At 33.1% G+C, this 19,723-nt stretch overlaps 1 pseudogene; it reads right to left on the reverse strand.

Annotated features, from left to right (window-relative positions):
• Positions 1-4,691: 4,691 nt before the first annotated feature.
• Positions 4,692-9,529, reverse strand: LOC105203518 (annotated as a pseudogene).
• Positions 9,530-19,723: the final 10,194 nt, after the last annotated feature.

Below are 19,723 nucleotides of genomic sequence, written 5' to 3' on the forward strand. Positions count from 1 at the left end.
AATTATTATATATCTATTTGATATACGTATATGTTGCCAAAACGGGCATAAGTACTTGAGAAGCCGGAGATGATAAACAAAGTATAAGAGAAAAATTAGAAATGAAGTTTGGATACACAAAAGTCTTATATGTTGTGAAAGATTCTTTATATATCGATATTTTTTATTCGTGGTTATCAATATCGCAATGGTTATAAAAGCATTTGAAAGGATTCTAATTGTTAATTCTGACATTTATATAATTTAGTATATATTAAAATAAGATAGACCGTGTCCAGATAACGTTAAATATTCATAAAATGTTTGATTCGTATTTCAAATGTTCTAATGTATATCTCAAGCGACACAGATTTAAAATACGTTTAATAAACATTAAAAATCAATTTTAAACGTTTGAATGGAAAAACAAACGTTTAAAATTTTATAAATTCATTAAAATATTAATACGTATAAAAACATTTTAGAAGATTTTATATTTTTATGTTTTTTTGCTAGCTTGTAATATCGTTTTTATACGATATATTTCGACAATTTAATAAACATTAAATAGATGTTAAAAACGTTTAATAAATGTTTTTATAAAATCTTAAAAATCTTAAAAATCTTAAAAATATATTTTTGAAACATTCATTAAATTTAAATGGTTTGCTTGAAAGTAGTGAAAGAATGTTTACGAAATGTTCATATGTTAATAAAATACTTCGAACGATACGCATCCCAGCCACCAGATATATACAGCAGAGTTATATTTCTTGTAAATAAAAATTATATGAGCTCAAAATTAGGAAAGTTACTTTTTAAAACTGCACTTGCTTGTTACTTAAGTAACAATTCATTACTTTTTTGTTACTTTTTAATGCTAAAAATAAGATCAAATTAAACATGAAATTTACTTTTCTAATGTTCTTTAAAATATAAAATTAAAACTATGTTATATTTTTAAAAAAAGATAATATTATATTCTGTATCTTGAATTGGCGAGACCAAGAAAAGTTTAAGAGAAATATTTAATATCTCTCAAAATGCAAATTAAAAAATTTGATTAAATTTATAAATTTAAGCAAATTCAAAGAATTTCAGCAAATTTTCATTACACCTTCAGTCTTGTGTTTAAAAATTTTAACATGATAATTTCAGACTTAAAATCATTCTTAAAATATATGTGACAATAAGAGATTGATTTACATTATCTTAAAACTTAACTTACCCCAATAGTATCTCTTAAAAATGTCCATAAAACACCCTAAAAATATAATAATGTTTTATGGATATTTTGTTATCTGAGTTAAGATAATATTGTACAATTCGCACCCAAGTTATCATTTGAGACTACTTAGAACTTGATGGATTCAGCCGTTACTCTGATAATATCTGGTACTCGGAAGTCGCTGGTTCGCGTAAAGAGATGCGGTTTCTCTTGCTACGTGTTCATTTGGCGCGAAACATTACCGAGTCTCTTGATCTTAAATATAACAACAGACTATATATAAGTACTGACGATTAAATATACAATGGAAATTATGTTACAAATAAATATCATCAAAGCTCAAAGCGTCAAAAGTAATCCTTAAATTTATTACTGTTACTAAAAATATATAATTACATTATTTGGAAAAAATCCGTTATTAAAAAGAAATTAATAACTGAAACGGCGTTGTAAGTAACGCGTTATTTTCTGCATATAGGATAGATATAGTCCGTATCCTAACGAAAGTATTTCTCGAAGGTGAACCTCCAAAATTGAGCTTCAACATGAAAGTAAATGAAATGTATTTGACAGTTTCATTTAGTTTTGTTGAAAGTTAATTTAGAAAGAGTAGATTTCTGAGAGAATGACAATTTTTTGAAACATACGGAACATTCTCTGAATGCATAAAAATTATTCCATATTTCCCCTCAATATTCTTAAAAAATTCAAAATTTTACTGACATTTGAATATTGCTTTTACATTCTTTAAGTATTTTGAGATAGGCCGTAACATTCTTAAAATGTTACTTTTTAACTTCATGAACATTTCGTGAATACTTCAGAAATATTTAACAATAGCTAGATGCGAGTTGGTTTATGCAAACAAATGCAATTTAAATGCAATAAAATGGGTAATATTGCACTTAAATATTGTCCGCAATAAATTAGATGATAACTATAAACGTGGCATATTCTTATAATACGTAAGTGAATGAGAAGTGTGCAGTCTTAACTTTTATCTTTTTATTCTACTTACAAGGGAAACCTGCAAGCGATACATCATCGATTTTAATAAAATTTTATGAGTGTGTGATATTCACTGATTACTACAGTAAAACTGTAAGTTTAGGCATTCTCGAAAAAATCACGATTAAATATTTACAGCACCTATAATACCGTTACAGAAGAAATCTTGTCGTTCTTTTTCATTTGAACTAGCGCTCATTGACACTCCTGAAATATTCATATTGTCAATAAATGAGCACAAATATTTTTTGCGAAATACATGTTCGTGGGAACAAGTTTAACTCGAAATACGACTGTGTTGAGATTATGTTGTTATTATCAATTTTTTCGTTAGACAAGGAGTTTTGTATACAAGCTAACAATAAGGTCTGGACAAAACAAATAACAAAAGCACAACCGTTTTACTCGGAGATCGTTGTAGGTGTAACGATTTATAGAAACACTTACTATTACGTAACGGTAAAGTCCTATAGTAACATTCTTCTGTAACAGTGCTATAGATGCTGGAAATATTTAATCGTCATTTTCTCGAGAATACCTAAATATCGCAACTTACGGTTTTACTGTAGTACCGCGTAAGTGAATACTGCACACCCATAAAATATTATTAAAATCGGCGATATTGCTGCTGGCAAGTATCCCTTGTTAGTTGTAATGCGATAATTAATTATCAGTTAGATTTAATCAGAAAATATAAATTTTAAATGCCCAATTTTATGTTTCCCTTTTAAAGGGGAAATAGCGTGCAAGATATCATGGAATATTTATCGTTCGTTCCATTTATCTTGCAATTATCTTGTGATATAATTCTATTTTGGTGTATCCAAGTGAAATGCATATCAGTGTACCGATAACGTACAACTGATATTTAGATTGAGAAGTGCGATCGTATGTATTCTAACAATAAGTCTACAAAAAGATTCGCAGGATAAATACAAATAATAGAATAAATTTGTCAGTAAGGTAAGACAGTGATCAGTGTGATAATACCGTGATATGCATTGTTAATATTGTCGACAATTACAAAAGATATTTTAATAAAGGTTTCACTACACTTTATTGTAGTCACAGACGTAAACTATATCGTATAATATAGAAACACTCGTTCTACTGCTCCTCCATTCAAGTTGGGAAGTAATATAAACGTAAAAATGTAAAATCCGACATATATTGCCTTGCATGCTTGACAATCTAAAGTCAGTCATGTAATTCACGGATCAACGTGAAGGAACACTAATCACGTATTACACGGAGCACACTTATTTATTCTTACGATTACTTCGTAAGGGTATTTTTTCTATTGTTTAAAGGCGTTTCAGAAATCATTACATCTTAAAAAGACACGTTTCATTAAATTGTTTTATTTCCGTTTCCGTTTTTTAAATACTTGGAAATACGTTCATATTTACAAAACACTGAAACGTTTATGTTAAGTGAAATCTTTAACTTTAATGTTTTAAATCTAACACACCGTTTTTAAAACTAAAATTTTTATTTTATAAACGGAGACAGAAATAGAATGTTTTAACATCTTATAATTGAACACTTGTTTCTTCAGCGTAACAGTTTTGCACATTGCTCCACAATGTTAACGCTCTGTAAATATATAATGTATTTCCGCGATGGACCGCAGAATTTATGAATTTTTGTAATAACTTTTGTTAATTCTCTCTAACTTTTCGCGCTCGAACGATTTCCCAAACGGACGGTATGATCCAGTAGCATCCGCCGAGGAACTGCAGCAACGCGACCACTCGAAGACACCTGCGTTTTCACCTGCAATCGTCAAATCATAAATTTGATAAATGTCTTTGGTCGTAAGGTTTACCTTGTTATTGTCATATTAGGCGTATTGCGTGTACCAAAGAAGCGAAATTTATAAAACTCTGTAAACTATAAGAAGAAAAAGAGAAAACAAATAAAGATCAATATTATGAGAGACACGTACTGTGCACGAAGCAGAAGGCCAGAACACCCAATCCGACAATAGTGGAGAACAATCTGTGCGAGCGATGCAGTACATCGCAGAGTGTTAGGTCTTGGCAGGCGAACAGACCGCTAATATCAATTCCTCCGAGTAGCGACCACGTTAGAAACCAATAGTAGTCATATGTATAAGTTAAGTCTAAACGCGAGAACAATTTGCTCTTAAAATTTTCCCTCAATCACGGTAGTTGTGGAACAACATAAATTTTGAATTTTATTATATTTTTAATAAAATTTAGTAAAATTTTAATAACATTTAGTTAAATTTTTACTAAAATATAGTAAAATTCTTCAAAGTTTAAATTGTCTCAAGATTACCATAATATTTTGAGGATAAATTCTATTATAAGAGAACACTTTTTTTCTGTGGATATGACGTCGATAAGAATCAAAATGACGTAACGAGTTTTGTCTTTTGTAGTAAAAATGTCTTTTTACAAAAAATTTCAAATGAATAAGTCTACTTTAATTAGGTATTAATGTGAGAGTTTATATTGAACTCTTATGTTGAAATGAAAAGAAATGAGTATTGAAGAAGTGAAACGAGCATGTCCTCTGCAGTCACCTGTAAGGGGATGCTCGCTGCGGAGTTGGGAATCGTACGGCCAGAGTGCCCAACGCGGTAGGGACAAAGGCGATCGTCATCAGCAGAAACCCTGGGGGGACCTCAGGCCGGTGTCCGCGAGGAAAAAGTGCGTGAACGCTGGCACAAGGGTAAAACCGACGGACGTAGCGATATTTTTCAGCATCAGCGCCAATGCTGCGGCAGTCGCACTTTGAAATGTCTCCTCTCAATACGGTTTCGCTTTCGACGATTACGAAAGTTGCTCCTGTGCCCATTACCGCACCGGCGCTTAAACCGATTAAATATGCGCCTACTCAGCCGTCCAGAAGCTATTAAGCCAATAGTGAGAAGAGCCACGCCGATGAGGCCAACTAGTCGAGGTATCGACGCCAACTCTGTGATGGCCTTGGTTCACGGATCTGAAAGATCGAGCGAAAGTGAAAGTGATAAAGAGCCAATGTATCCAGACAAAATTCTTATTTATTTCATTCTCATACTTATATTTAAAAGAATTTTTCAATTTGACAAACTCCTTCAAAAATTATAGAATAAGAAATCTTAGATTATTTCAGAAATTTTGTATATAAAAAAAAAAGACATAAACTTTTTGTATTTTTGAAGTGTTTTAATTTGTATAAAAAAAATCAACAAAATTTGTAAAAGATTAAAATATGACATAAATTTTTGAAAAATTCAAAAATGTATGTAAAAATTCTAACAAATTATAGAACAAATGGTTTAATGTTGATGATATAAATTGTGTTATTTGTATAAGTAATACATAAATTATTAATTAATAAAATTGAATTTTATATATATATATATATATATATATATATATATATAAATTATATATATATATATATACAGGGTTGGGAACGTTACCTTAAAAAAGTAACGTGTTACCGTTATCGTTACTGTTTGTAAAAAGTAACTCGTTACCGTTACCGTTACTAACTTATAAAGGTAACGCGTTACCGTTACTGTTGCTTGGAAAATAACGATTTGTTACTTTTTGGTGATGTTAAATAGAGATCTTTTAACGTCAAAAAAGTCTATTCAATACGTGATAAAAAGAAACATTTCATGTTTTTTTTGTTTTACAAAATCCGCACAGAGGAACATAAATACCTTCCTACGTCTTTTCATGCCTTTATCTCATACTTTCTTATGTTGTCTTCAATACACGTGCAACTTCAGATGTTAAAACATTTATGGCCGGTATTCATAGTAGATTCTTATTTCGAGATCATCTTAAGTAATGTCTTAAGATGCTGATACGTCTTTCTGATTGGTTAATGGCATCATAAAATGATACTTAAAACGATCTTAAATGTAAGAGTGGACTATGAATATCATATGTACCATATGTCTCCATGTGTACATTCAAGAATATGATTCTATCACTGAATATAAATCCTATCGCAATTGCGATTCATAATCATATCAAATGATTATGAGTGATAATTAAACATAATTGATTAATACAAAAAGTCTACGTTAATTAATGGGGCGAGTGCTGCCAACCATTTCTCCTACGCTGCGCGCGAGCTGCAAATAGTGCCCGTACTGATACCGCTGGCGCGCTGTATGAACGAACGTACTTGTATAATTTGGCAACTACTAATTACGGGCCGAATTCTGTAAAACGCATGTTGGTTACCAAATGTAAAACAAGGATAAAATGACGCATCATACGTTTTATGAAACATAGATACTGCCAGCTAAAGTAACGAAAAATAACGACTGAATTCTGTTACCGTTACAGACATAAAAAAGTAACGCTCGTTACCATAAAAAAGTAACGAAAACGGTAACGGCGTTACAAGTAACGCGTTACTTCCCAACCCTGTATATATATATATATATATATATGTATATGTATATGGTTGTATATATAAAATTTAATTTTACTTGGATTTGTAAGGAATTTATTGCATAACATTACATTGAAAGTAAAACTTTATTCTTCTAATTAAAAGAAAGGCATTAAAGATCCAATATTTGGGACACTGTAATTCGTTCCAATAATTAGGCTATTTATTTTATAAATTATTATAAGAGAAAAAATGTTATCTGAAATAATAGTGATATAAAAACCGAACTCCATGCTAAATTCCAAAAAGGGACGAACGATAAAGGCGGCAGAGTGACCTCGCTCCATAAATTGGAGTAAAACAAACTGCTGATGGCTAAATATCCCCGCACTATATGCCATACATCGACAGGACGCTAGGTACAGTAATCTGCACATTCTAATAATAAGATATCTGCATTTGTACTTTGCAAACATCCTATGAATTTATCTATGCACCGTGTGATATCTAGTGAACGCATTACACAGGGCATCGAAAAATATAGCAATAATATCAGAAATTCTGTACTTACCTATCGAAACAATTCGACGACATGACTCTATATAGAGGAAGGTCAGTGATTATGGAATTTATCTACATAGGGTGTTGAAACATCATGATATCTCGTATAATTCACGTTGAATTCTAAGAACAACCGTTAAAATTACTTTGTTACAGTCTATTTAAACATTGTAGAATGGTTACTGGTCATTCGTTGTATTCTTGTAAAAGTTGCATTTCACTTTTGCGATAGTAAAAATTTTTACAGGTATATACTATCTATGTAATTTTAAGAAGTATATTATATATTAATTTTTCAAATAAATATACTAAAAATTTTTTGTTTATTCATTACAAGTTCAAACGTTGCGACTCTTCTTTGGAGTCATTATCAGTTTAATAATAACAAAATTAGAATGTCAGGTTATCGTTAGTTCAGTGTGCGGACGAGTCACTCGCGGTTTACCGAACACAAAGTGCTTATTTTGCACCGTGTATATTATAAGAGGAGATGATTTAATCCCTCCTGAAATGCCGACGAGGATCAATGAAACAATGGATAATAAATCAGTGAATCCTTTTTAATCCATAGAGATACAATTCAGATTGCGTTTCACTGCAATATGAATGACTAGTCACGTAGGAGTGATTTATAGCGCAGAATATAGGGAGATTAATGCATACGGAATCACATAAATATGTTTCGAAACATTGTAAACGAAAACATTTATATTGTAAAACAACTGACAAGTAATGAATTGTACAGCCGTCGCAAAAGAAAATTTTTTAAATAAAATATGCTTTATGAAATTTTCGTCAAACCTTATTTTGTAACACTTATTTGTGTGTAAAATTTACGAATTTATGCTTTTTTATGAACAAAAGTACCATTTATTACATTGATTATTAGTATTGCTCAATTTCCCTATTATTACACAGACCCATCTTTTGTTTCTTTCTTCAGTTTTGTAAATTACGTTCATTTTATATACCTGATAAATTTCGACCTATAGGGTGATTAGTAAAAACTCTATGGCTGATATTGGTTAGAATTGTGTCGCGTTTACTGAGTTATATATTGTCGCAAAACAAAATGATATTTCACAACCCCCTTTTTTCCTCTGTATCATATAGCATATTTTCGTTAACGAAAAATCATTGTTCGATTCGTGCGTTCCTCGTATCCGGCAAACTTACGTCGTTTACGACGTAACACCTGGAACAAAATTATTTTTTACGTATTTCAACGAGTCGTTATTTACGCATCGAACAAAGAAAAAAAAGACTGCATGATGTGATAGCTTTTTTATCAGATAAAGAACATATCGATACCATTGAGCATGCATTTCTAAGTACCCTGTATTGCGTCTAATTCGAATAATTTTCCGATTTTGTTGTCCAGTTGCTTTTACAATTTTAATTAAGTTGATTTATTTCAATTTTAACGAGGGAGAATTACGAATATTTAAAAATTTAACAAAAAATCGGACAATGATATTCAGAATCGGATGTGCACTAAAAAAAAAGGGTTAAATTAATTTCATTTTTCAATTTTATTTTGACTAAATTTTTTCAGTCTAAATAATTATATATTTACATTATAATTTATATGAATTAAAATAAATTTTATACATGCTCTTTTTAAATTTAAATATGTATTTCATTTAATACATTTAAATACATAAATAATTTTATATATTTTGAGTATACGGCCTTACATATATCAAAATAAGTATTTATATATTTAACTTAACTATATAAATATTTTATGTATTTAGATTATGTTAAAAATATATGTAAATACTTAAATTGAGGAAACTTAATCGGTTGATAGAATTTAATGATTGGACAACCGTTTTTTTCTCAGTGTAGGATCATAAAATCTACATTCTGTATGAATGCATGTAAAATTTGGCTGAAAAAGGTACACGTGCACTGGTCGAACCTGAATAAAGGCAAGAGGCATCTAGAAGAACCAACCACGAGTATTCATTATCTGGAGTTGTCGGTCTGAGTTCGGGGTACGAAGTGATCTCGTCGAGACGCAGTCGCTCGACGAGTGGCATTTCTCTTCTCGACTCGAAGCTCAACGCGTGTGAATTTATGCAAATAACAATGCTCGAAATGAAAAATACGAATTCGCTAAACGACTCCGCGGCACCTCCTCGCTTCGGACAAGTAACAGTCATTAAAACAGCTTAAAATATACCGTACGTCTAATCTTGGTTAAGGCGTACCCATAGCCGTTGATAAGAAAGAATAACCGCATCGTTTTTGCACCTGTATCGCAACGCCTATAATATGCAGATTTCCGGAGTTGAGTCGCACTCAATTAATTCTGTATCACTACTCACATTTTTCTTAACACCCAATCAAGGGGTTTACCATTTAACGTAATCGTGGGACAGTACTCTTGAAATCATTATAAAATCTTTATGCAATCATGTTGTAATCAATTGTAATCGTGAAGTCATATGAAATCATCAGAAATCATAATAAAATTATATGTAATCAGCAGAAATTATTTTGTGCAATCGTTGAATATCATGTGTTATAAAATTCATTAAATCAGTGCAATCTTGTTATTAGAGATCACACTATACTGTTCTTAAAAAAGGCCATTAAAGATTTTTGAAACGCATTTTTTTAATAGAAAAATTTAATTCTACTTGAAAGAAATTAACAATCAGGAATGTTTCTAGTTAAATGAAATCATTTTTAATCATAAGAAATCTGATAATTACACATGTAATCACAAAACTTCACGGAGGACACTTTTCCGTCATGTTATGTCTGAAAAACTATGCTTGTTTTTTTACCGATAATTTACCGCCAAATTATTAACAAACTTTGTCTGGTTTGTCGACATGCTGCATCAGCAAATTTTGTTATGTATCTGCCACTATGTTGTTGTATTATTGAATATAACAAAATTTGTCTCAATTTTGATTAGTTTTACACTAGTAATATATTTGCAAAATAATAAACAGTAAAGAATTATATAATTATAAAACTAGTTTACGGTTGCTCTCTCGGCTCTTTCTCGCGTTGCATATTTAAATGCGTTGCACCATTTAAGAGAACGAGAGACCGTCCGAAAAAGAAAGAGAAAGTGACAAGGTTGTCTGACAAGAGAAATCTTTGATATTAAATTTTATGGGTATCTAGTATTCACACTCTTACTATAATAAAGCAGTTCGTTGCCGATATTTGGCATTCCCGACAAAATAATTTTTTTTCCTTTAAATCTTATATTTTTAAATTATTATAAATATTTAATTTTTAAATCGTTTTTAATTATGTAATATAAAATACGTTAATTTTTTTTAATCAAGAAACTTTAAAATTCTCTTCTATTATTAATTAAATTAAAATTTCTTATGAACACAAAAAATATATTTGTAATAAAAATTTACAATCACTGTTTTAAGAACGTCAAAATAAACGTTTCTATAAATTGTTATACCTACAACGGTCTTCGAGTTTTGTTATTTATTTTATTTTAATCTAGACCTTATGTTAGCTTGTATACAAAACTCTTAGCTTAAAATGAACAATAACAACACAGTCTTGGCACAGTCGTCCTCTGGCCTAAATAACTCAATGAGTTCTGGAAACTAAAGAATAAAAGTAGTGAATTTATAAAATCTAATTGGAAAGAAATTCAACCTTTACAAAGACGACAAATATTTTTATCTGTATCTTAGAAAAAATTAATATGCTATTTTAACTTGATTAAATTAATTAAAATTTTAAAAATTAATTTTTAAAAGTAATTCTTTTACAAAACTTAATATATGTAAAATAAAATAATCTTTAAATATATTATATAACTGTACGGTGTATACATATACATATACACAATGCATTTTAATAAATTATTTATTATAAATTTGGAATTATCTATTATTGCTTGAAAATAGATAAAACTTGATATTGGCGCGAACTTCCCTAGTAGCACAGTACATTGGCTTTACATTGGCAGAGAGGGACCTGAGAGCGGCCACGGCGGCCTTTTTGCCATAACGCTTCGAAACTCCCGTACACTAGTGATGCACATCCATTCTGGCCAGAATGGGAACTACGTGTCACATCCATTTTGCAACTTGCCGTTAAAAACAGTGTGGATGTTAGCACGGACAACAACTCACATCCATCTCTCGAGAAATGGATGTAGGTTGTTGTCCGTACTAACATCCATTTTGCTGTAAATAAAATACAAAAAATTGACGCTGCTATTTTACAACATTTTATTTAGATTATATTTAGACATCTAGCAGCGCCAATTTTTTATAGTTTAAAAATTTTTTATTTTAATAAAATATTCTCATTTCTGTTTTCTCTTTAATATTTTGAGATTAAATGTTACATATTTCATTGAAACTTTTTTAAATTAAGTACATCCACTTAGGTTAGAACAGAAAAATGTTTCAATAAAAATACACAGACAATATCACTTAAATTTAAAAAGGAATTATTTAAAAAGGAATTAAAGATACCGCTACTTGGGTTTTACTTAAAAAATAAATATACTATCACTTGCATTTTATTCGTTAAAAGTAGTACAGTAGTTATTTCAAAGAGCAATATATTCTTTTTATAATTGGCGCAATTTAAAGATTTCACTCATTTTTTAGTACATACCACTTGGGTTGGAATAGGAAAATTTTTCAATGAGAATACAAAGTATAATGTAGTACTGCTTTTGTTTTGTGAAATTAAAGTTAAAAATAAAATTACCACATGGGTTAGCATAAAAAAATTTTTCTGTTAATTAAAAAAAATTAACGATGAGGTGCGTGCACAGGCATAAATTGGCATCTTTTTTGCCTTTCTTTTAAAAAATATACAGGGTGTCAGGTAACGATCACCCGTGGTTTCGTGGATTGATAGATCAAGTAAAACTGAGCAGAAAAGTCCTTTACCATTTTTTAATATTTGCCATAGTTAACGAAATAAAAATTAATAAAGTCTGCGAATAAGCGCGTATCACCGCGCGCAAGGACCGCCCGCCGGTCGCCGAGACGTAGGCAGCCATGGCTGTAGGCGCGGCGCTGTGCGGTAGGAGGGAAAAACAGCTACTGCTTTTCCTTCGTCGCCGTTGTCCCCGTCGCCTCGCCGTCGTCGTCGCGTCGCCGTCGCCGTCGCCGTCGCCGTCGCGTCGTCGCCGTCGCCGTCGCCGTCGTCGTTACCGCGCGTCGTCGCCGTCGTCGTCGTTATCGCGCGTCGTCACCGTCGCTGTCGCCGTCGCCGTTGTCGTCGTCGTTACCGCGCGTCGTCGCCGTCGTCGTCGTTATCGCGCGTCGTCACCGTCGCTGTCGCCGTCGCCGTTGTCGCCGTCGTCGTCGTCGTCGTTACCGCGCGTCGTCGCCGTCGTCGTCGTTATCGCGCGTCGTCACCGTTGCCGTCGCCGTCGCCGCCGTCGTCGTCGTCGTTACCGCGCGTCGTCGCCGTCGCCGTCGCCGTCACCGCGCATCGTTCCCCATCGTCGACCACCACTAATACACTACGTGCTGTCCTCGATAATAACTTACCTGCGACCTTCTATTGATTGATAAATAGACTCGATCGATCAAATCGACCCGGTTTTACACGACGAAACGGACGAATTGATTAAAAAAAGTATCGGACTGCCGCGCGAACCGAGATTATTATTGTTGACGATTGAGGCATAATTAGGTTAGAAAACCTGTCACGGCGGCCATAATGTCAAGAAGTACTTCACCACATACACCACAAGTACACCACAATCGCATACAGCACATACAGCTAATGTATGCCAGCGCCACTCTGTGTCGAAAATGTGAAAGGGAGAATTCTTGAGGGCGACAACGACGACGATAATGATGATGAAAACAATGACGTTTCGTAACGTAAAAATGTTGAAATCTTAGAATTGCATCGCGATATCTCCGCTCGTAGGGCACGGAGAGAAAAAATAAAAACACTTTTATTATGCAATTCGTTCCCAAGCTATCGATTGAGACTACTCAGAACTTGATCGGTTCAGTTGTTACTGAGATCTGTTAATCTCGTTATGCTTGAACTCGCTGACTCGCGTAAAAGAGGCGCTCGGTCTTTTTCGCTTTTTTTTTTTTTTTTTTTTTAATTGGCACGAGACGTGACCGCGCCTCTTGATCTGACGCGTATCGCGTATGTTGCATCCAGAACAGGGGTCGAGAATGTGCACAAATGATTAATTACGTCTACTTTCGCGTAATTTTTTATTTATTATAGTCTGAATTATTTACATTAACATTGATATTAATACATATCAATACGTTTATGCCCATATTTTGCACATTCATATTTTTACTTAAAAAAGATGTTTAATAGTAACAGAGAGAATTTGGTTCTTTAATAAAGAAACATTCTATTTTACGCAGTACTTAAAAAATAATTGTAATTTACATCGCATCATATGATGAAGAAGAAATAAATATCTTTCCACAAATGAGTATACCATCTTTTTATGTTTACATAATTCTTTATTACTTAAATGTCTTCAAATTATGCTTTTGAAAAAATTAGCTTTTTTAATTTTTTTTAATCTTAACGCAACTCTCTCTCTCGCTCTCTCTCTCTCTCTCTCTCTCTCTCTCTCTCTCTCTCTCTCTCTTTCTCTTTTAACGTGATTGTCCTTTAATTGTTTAGGCCTTCAGTTAGAAAGAGAAAGCATCGCGGTGATAGACATGGAGCGAGCGGCGATGTTATCTCTATGGATATCCTCCTCTTCACTCCCCTCTCTTCCATCACGTTTTCCGTGCTACGTTTAAGCCGTAAAATTCAGAAAGAGAATTTCGGACGATTTCTGGGCAAGGACGTAGAGAGACCAGAAAGCGCCCACTCTTTATAAATGTTTTTTATTTTGTTACAATGGCATATGCGTGCATACACATGATTTACAAATGACAATACGCGCGTTTAATGTAGCACAATAATAATAATAATGTAATAAAAATCAATGAAATATATGGATACTTATTTTTATTCTCTAACTTACAAGCGTGAGGATTATTGATCTGATTTCAATACAACCTTTCAACAGTTTTTACGAAATATCACGTAAAAATTAATCAAAACTTAAAAAAAATTAATAAAAAATTATATAATAATATACGATATAAGATATCGAAGCGTTAGTCGATAAACTAACGGATTTTAATCAAATTCTTCTCGATATTAACCTTTATTAACTAACAATAAGAGTGAGAAAATGCAATTTACTGAAATATTTTCGAAAAATTAAAGTTAAATAATGATTAAAATATACGCAGCAATTTTCTAAAAATTGTTTTTTTCAAGGCTAATGGTAAAAACAAATATATAATCCCGTGTGATTTTTACAATTATTTTATGCAAAGTTGATTTGAAAAAAAATATTTATTACCTTTATTGTCGTCCAAGTGACGTATTTTGTCAGTCCACAACAGGGCTAATTACAATGAAATAATACAAGGAAATATTTTTGAAAGTATTAAAAAGTGGAAAATTATAAATCAAATTGTATATATTTCAGGTTTTACAAATTAATTTATTAATTTAACCTTAAATATTAAAAACAAATGTTGATCCCCTTTTCCCCACCCATCCGCGACGAAATCCATTTCTCCATCCTTCTCTCGATCCTCCTCTCTATCCTCCTCTCCATTCTCCTCTTCAGCCTCCCTTCCATCTTCCTTTCCACCCTCCTCTTCCTCTCCAATTGCCTCTTCCTCCTCTTTCATCTCTACCGCCTCTTGCGGCTCTTATTGCGCCTCTTGCGCTTCTTCCGCCTCTTTGGTCTCGCCTACCTCATTTTCCATATCTGAAAAAAAATAAATAATATTATAATATATAAATTGTAAAAAAGTAATTAAATAAAATACAACACCCATTTAAAAAATTAGTAGCATATATCTTACATTTTGTTTCTTTCCTCGAGATCTTTTCCTCCTCTCTTCGTCCTTTCTTTCTTTTTTTTCTCCTCCTTCTTTTCCACCTCTTCCTCTTCTTTCTCCTCCTCGCCCAATAATGCCTCTTCATCTACTCCTTCCTCAACATCTCTGTCAATCTCCATTTCCTCCTTTTCTTTCTTTTTCGCCTTTTTTCGCTGTCCTGACCTATATATTATAATTTTATCAATAACATACAATAAATTAATTTGGACATTTTTTAAAAACCTGCGCAACAATATCATAATCACAACGACACCGTAAAAATTACAGAATCAATCTCTTGGCTTAATAATTTGGACCTACCTTAACGCGAATATTTCAGAAGTTCGAATTTACGCATCAAATCAACGCATAGAGCATTATTTGTCCTTGTTTAACGTCCAATAAACTACAAAGACAATATATGCATTTGATACATACATTCGAACTTCTGGATTATTTGTGTTAAGATAGATTCAGATTATTGAGCTAACAGGGAGTCATCCTGACGACAAAATGATATCAAAGTGATTACAAAATGTCGATCAATCACAATTTACTTTTATGTCATATTGACGCTATTATGACTCGTTGTTCTACTTGGGAAGAAGTTGATTCTAATACATAATTTTGCGGAATAAATGCATGTATTTACATATCCCAAACAAATACGTGTTTTAATATGCGTGTTGTTCGGGATGTTATAAAATGAAAAATGTTTCTACTTACATTTTTAAGCACTTGAATGCTGCACTCACTGCACTGCTTAAGTGACAGAATAATAATAACGACAGAATAATCGTACGTGACAATACACGAATTAAAAATGACAATCGATGGTTGGGAGCGGGAAGAACTAGCAACCGGCAATAGACGGTGGGGAGAGAAGCAAGATTCGCGGTTTCAACAGAGCTTTCAATTTGTTTTGAAGACGTTTAAACAAAACAAATCAGTTGCAATCGCGGATGCACTTTTAGCATATTTCGTGTTCACGTAGATATAATAAATTTGAATGATTCGTATTGTTAATATTTGTATTTATTTACATTTATTAATCATAAACTTTCGCGCATTGGATTTATTTAATTAGCAATTTAAGAAAAATGGGTTTGTAAACAAGTTTAATTATCAGAGAAAGAAGATAAACGGCAAATCGAAAAAAATGGCAAATCGAAGTGACTTGAACGATACATGCACGTCTGAAAACTTTTATAAAAGGTGCATGTATAAAGATTGTATAAATGGACGTATGTCTCATGATAAACGTATATATAGATTTCCACTACCGACAGATGCTAGGCAAAATAGATGGATACGTACACGGAAAAAAAAGATTAGTTGCAACAGCAAGATTTTGAGTGTGCCAGCTAAATTTCAGTCGTAACATATGGATACCTAAAATTTTAGCAGCATGGCCAATTTTAATTAGCTGTAAATATTGTAGGTAAGAGTTACAAGAATTTAGCTACGACAGTCATTTTAACGTGTGGCTACAGTATAACATATTGCAACGATTGACACATAATTTTATAAGGGGGACACGAATTTAGGTGCTTCTGATAATAATTTAGGTGCCATTGCAAATCCAACCTTGAATTCAGAGCTAAGATTGGGTCCACGACACCTACTTCAGTTTGCAATATTAATTATTAGGGTTAGCTATGACAGTCATTTTAACGTGTAGCTACAGTAAAACGTGTTTCAACGGTTGATACATAATTTTACATGAGAGACGCAAATTTAGGTGCTTCTGATAATATTTTAGGTGCCATTGCAAATCCAACCTTAAATCCAGAGCTAAGATTGTGTCCATGACACCTACTTCAGTTTGCAATATTATTTATTAGGATTAGGTTCCAAAACGTCCTTTCCGAGAAAAACTTTACTCAAAATACATAGTACACATAACGCATACTATATTATATCGAGTAAAATTTTCCTGTGAGAGGATGTTTCGGAATGTAGCTTACATCTTAAGTCCTATTTTTGAGCACATAGGAATAATTTTCGCATAAAAAAATAGCAGAAGAATCAATGGAAAAATAGCATTTTATTATATTCATAGGCCAAAGTTATTCGACAGTTAAGTGTTTAAAAACAGAATCTTGTCCTATTATAATTTACAAAAATTATTTCTATGTGTTTAAAAATAGGACCTAAAATCTAAGCTACATTCCAAAACATCCTCTCAGAGGACAATTTTACTTGATATAATATAATATGCGATACGTGTACTATTTCAAGTAAAGTTTTTCTCGGAAAGGATGTTTAAGATATATAGAAATAAATAAATCTGTAAATACATATAAAACACATTATATTTGTTCATAAAAAAGAAATATATTATATATAACATAAATTTTATATATAATATGTATATATATATATATATATACCGGGTGTCCCAGACCACCCGTCCCACCCGATTTTTTCGTAAACGCGACATTTTAAAGAAAAATGTTTCAGACAAAAGTTGTAGGGTTTTAAAAGATCTATTTACTGATTTTATCAGTTTGACCTTGGATGGCGTCGCCAAGGTCAGATCAAAATAACATTAACTTTTTTAAATAGGACACCTCATTTTTGGTTCCAGAATCTAATAGCTGGTGTCAAGACCTTTCCAAAACACTATAAGAAAGTTTATTTTTGTTGAGTACTTTCCGAGTTGTGAGGCTTGAAAGTTACGGTGTACTGTAACCTTCAAGCGTCATAACTCGGAAAGTCCTTAACCAAAATAAACTTATTTATAGTGTTTTGGAAAGCTCTCGAAATCGACTACAAGAAAATGCAATGAAAAATATAAGCAGAGGACACCGACTTCGCCCATGGTATCACGTCGAATAATGCTTTCTCTCTCGACCCAGCGTCGAGCGAGGAGGATGCACTATCGTAAAGCCCCCCACCACTTTCCGCCCGCACCCCGATCGTCGCCGCGCAGCCTAGACACACGTACGAGCGCGGCTCCGCGTGTGTGCGGCAGCCGAGCGCTAGCGTCGAGAGACACCATTTCTGCCGGTGCGTGTACCTATAGTCCTACGCGTAGAGTTTTGAAGATACCTAATTACCGAGATCTCTAACATTCGGTACAGCTCTATGATGCCGTTTATTCTTGATTTATTAATATTAATCTTCATTTAATGTTGATTATTGTAGCAATAAAGTAATTTTCACGAAAAAGCACCCTTACATACCACTCCTAAAAGTCATTGCTTAGAATTCATAATATTACGCAACTCGTCACCAATTCACGTTTTCTAATAAGCAACCCGGTCGTAAGCGTAATTTGTAGTTATGCCTTACCCGAACGAAGAAGCTGCGTTAATGATGTCAGTTTTGGGTAGAGCTGGAAGTTTTCGAGCAGCTGAAATAATGTGGCGAAATGAATATCCCGATCATACACCACATTCGCGCAAAGTTTTCAGTCGCTTACAACGTCGAATAATTGTAAAAGGTATTGTTCAGCCGGATCATAATAAGGGAAGGCAAATTCATCGATCAGTTCGTTCAGTAAGAGCACCTGATGTAATTGCATCTGCCTTTGTAACTCCGAATGATTCTTTAAAGCGACGAGCAAGAGATAGTGGAATAAGTCGAAGCACGATCAGTCGAATTTTTCGTGAAAATTCATTCCATCCATATCGAATGTCACTTCACCAGGCCATGACATTGAACGATCATAGACAAAGACTGATATTCTGTAATTGGATTACTCAACAATTACCTAATTTCCATAGAAGTATTTTATTTTCTGATGAGTGCACCTTTAAAAGTGACGGCGAAATAAACACACATAATTTTCGTTATTGGGCACAAGAGAATCCACATTGGTATCGAGAAATGGATCATCAACGTATCTGGAAAGTCAATGTTTGGTGCGGAATTGTTGATACGCATATCGTGGGACCATTTTTCTTTCAAGAGAATTTAAACCGTTTTTTATACGCCGATTTACTCGAAAACGAACTTCCACGTTTACTTGAAGATATTCCACTCCAATTACGTCTAAATATGTGGTTTCAACAGAATGGATGTCCCGCCCACACGTCTGTCATTGCTCGTCATCAACTGAACCGCATATTTCGCGGCCGATGGATAGGTAAACATGGTCCACATAATTGGCCACCACGATCACCGGACCTTACAATTTTAGATTATTATTTGTGGGGACGAATAAAAGACCTTGTATACCGCGAACGACCTACGACTGCAGAAGATATGAAAAACAGAATTCGACAAGTCATTCAGTCTCTAGATACTGACGAAATTCGTCGGGCGACGGATGATTTCCAAAGTAGGGTAACAGCCTGTATAAATGCACGTGGTGGACATTTTGAACATCGAGACTGAACAACATGCGTATGCACAAAGGTGACGGCAAGGGGAACCACCTTATGAAAGCACCCCGATAAGGTGTAAGTACGATCTTGTTACCTACACGTGGTACACCTTAGGTAACGCTAATACCTACAGGCGGCACCGATTATTTCGTTTTTACATTTTAAAAATGTTACTTTGACTTATACCTTTATGCCCGAGATCGATCTCAAGGTCGAATTCAAGATCATCATCAGGTTGATCCCTCGAAATCATGCAAATTTTGTCTGAGCCATTTTTTTGTACAAGCACATCCCTACGTTTTAAAAGGGTGGGACGGGTGGTCTGAAACAGGTATATTTTTCATTGC

The sequence above is a fragment of the Solenopsis invicta genome, chromosome 6 (genome assembly GCF_016802725.1).
Source record: "Solenopsis invicta isolate M01_SB chromosome 6, UNIL_Sinv_3.0, whole genome shotgun sequence".
In the NCBI taxonomy this organism is placed as follows: Eukaryota; Metazoa; Arthropoda; class Insecta; order Hymenoptera; family Formicidae; genus Solenopsis; species Solenopsis invicta.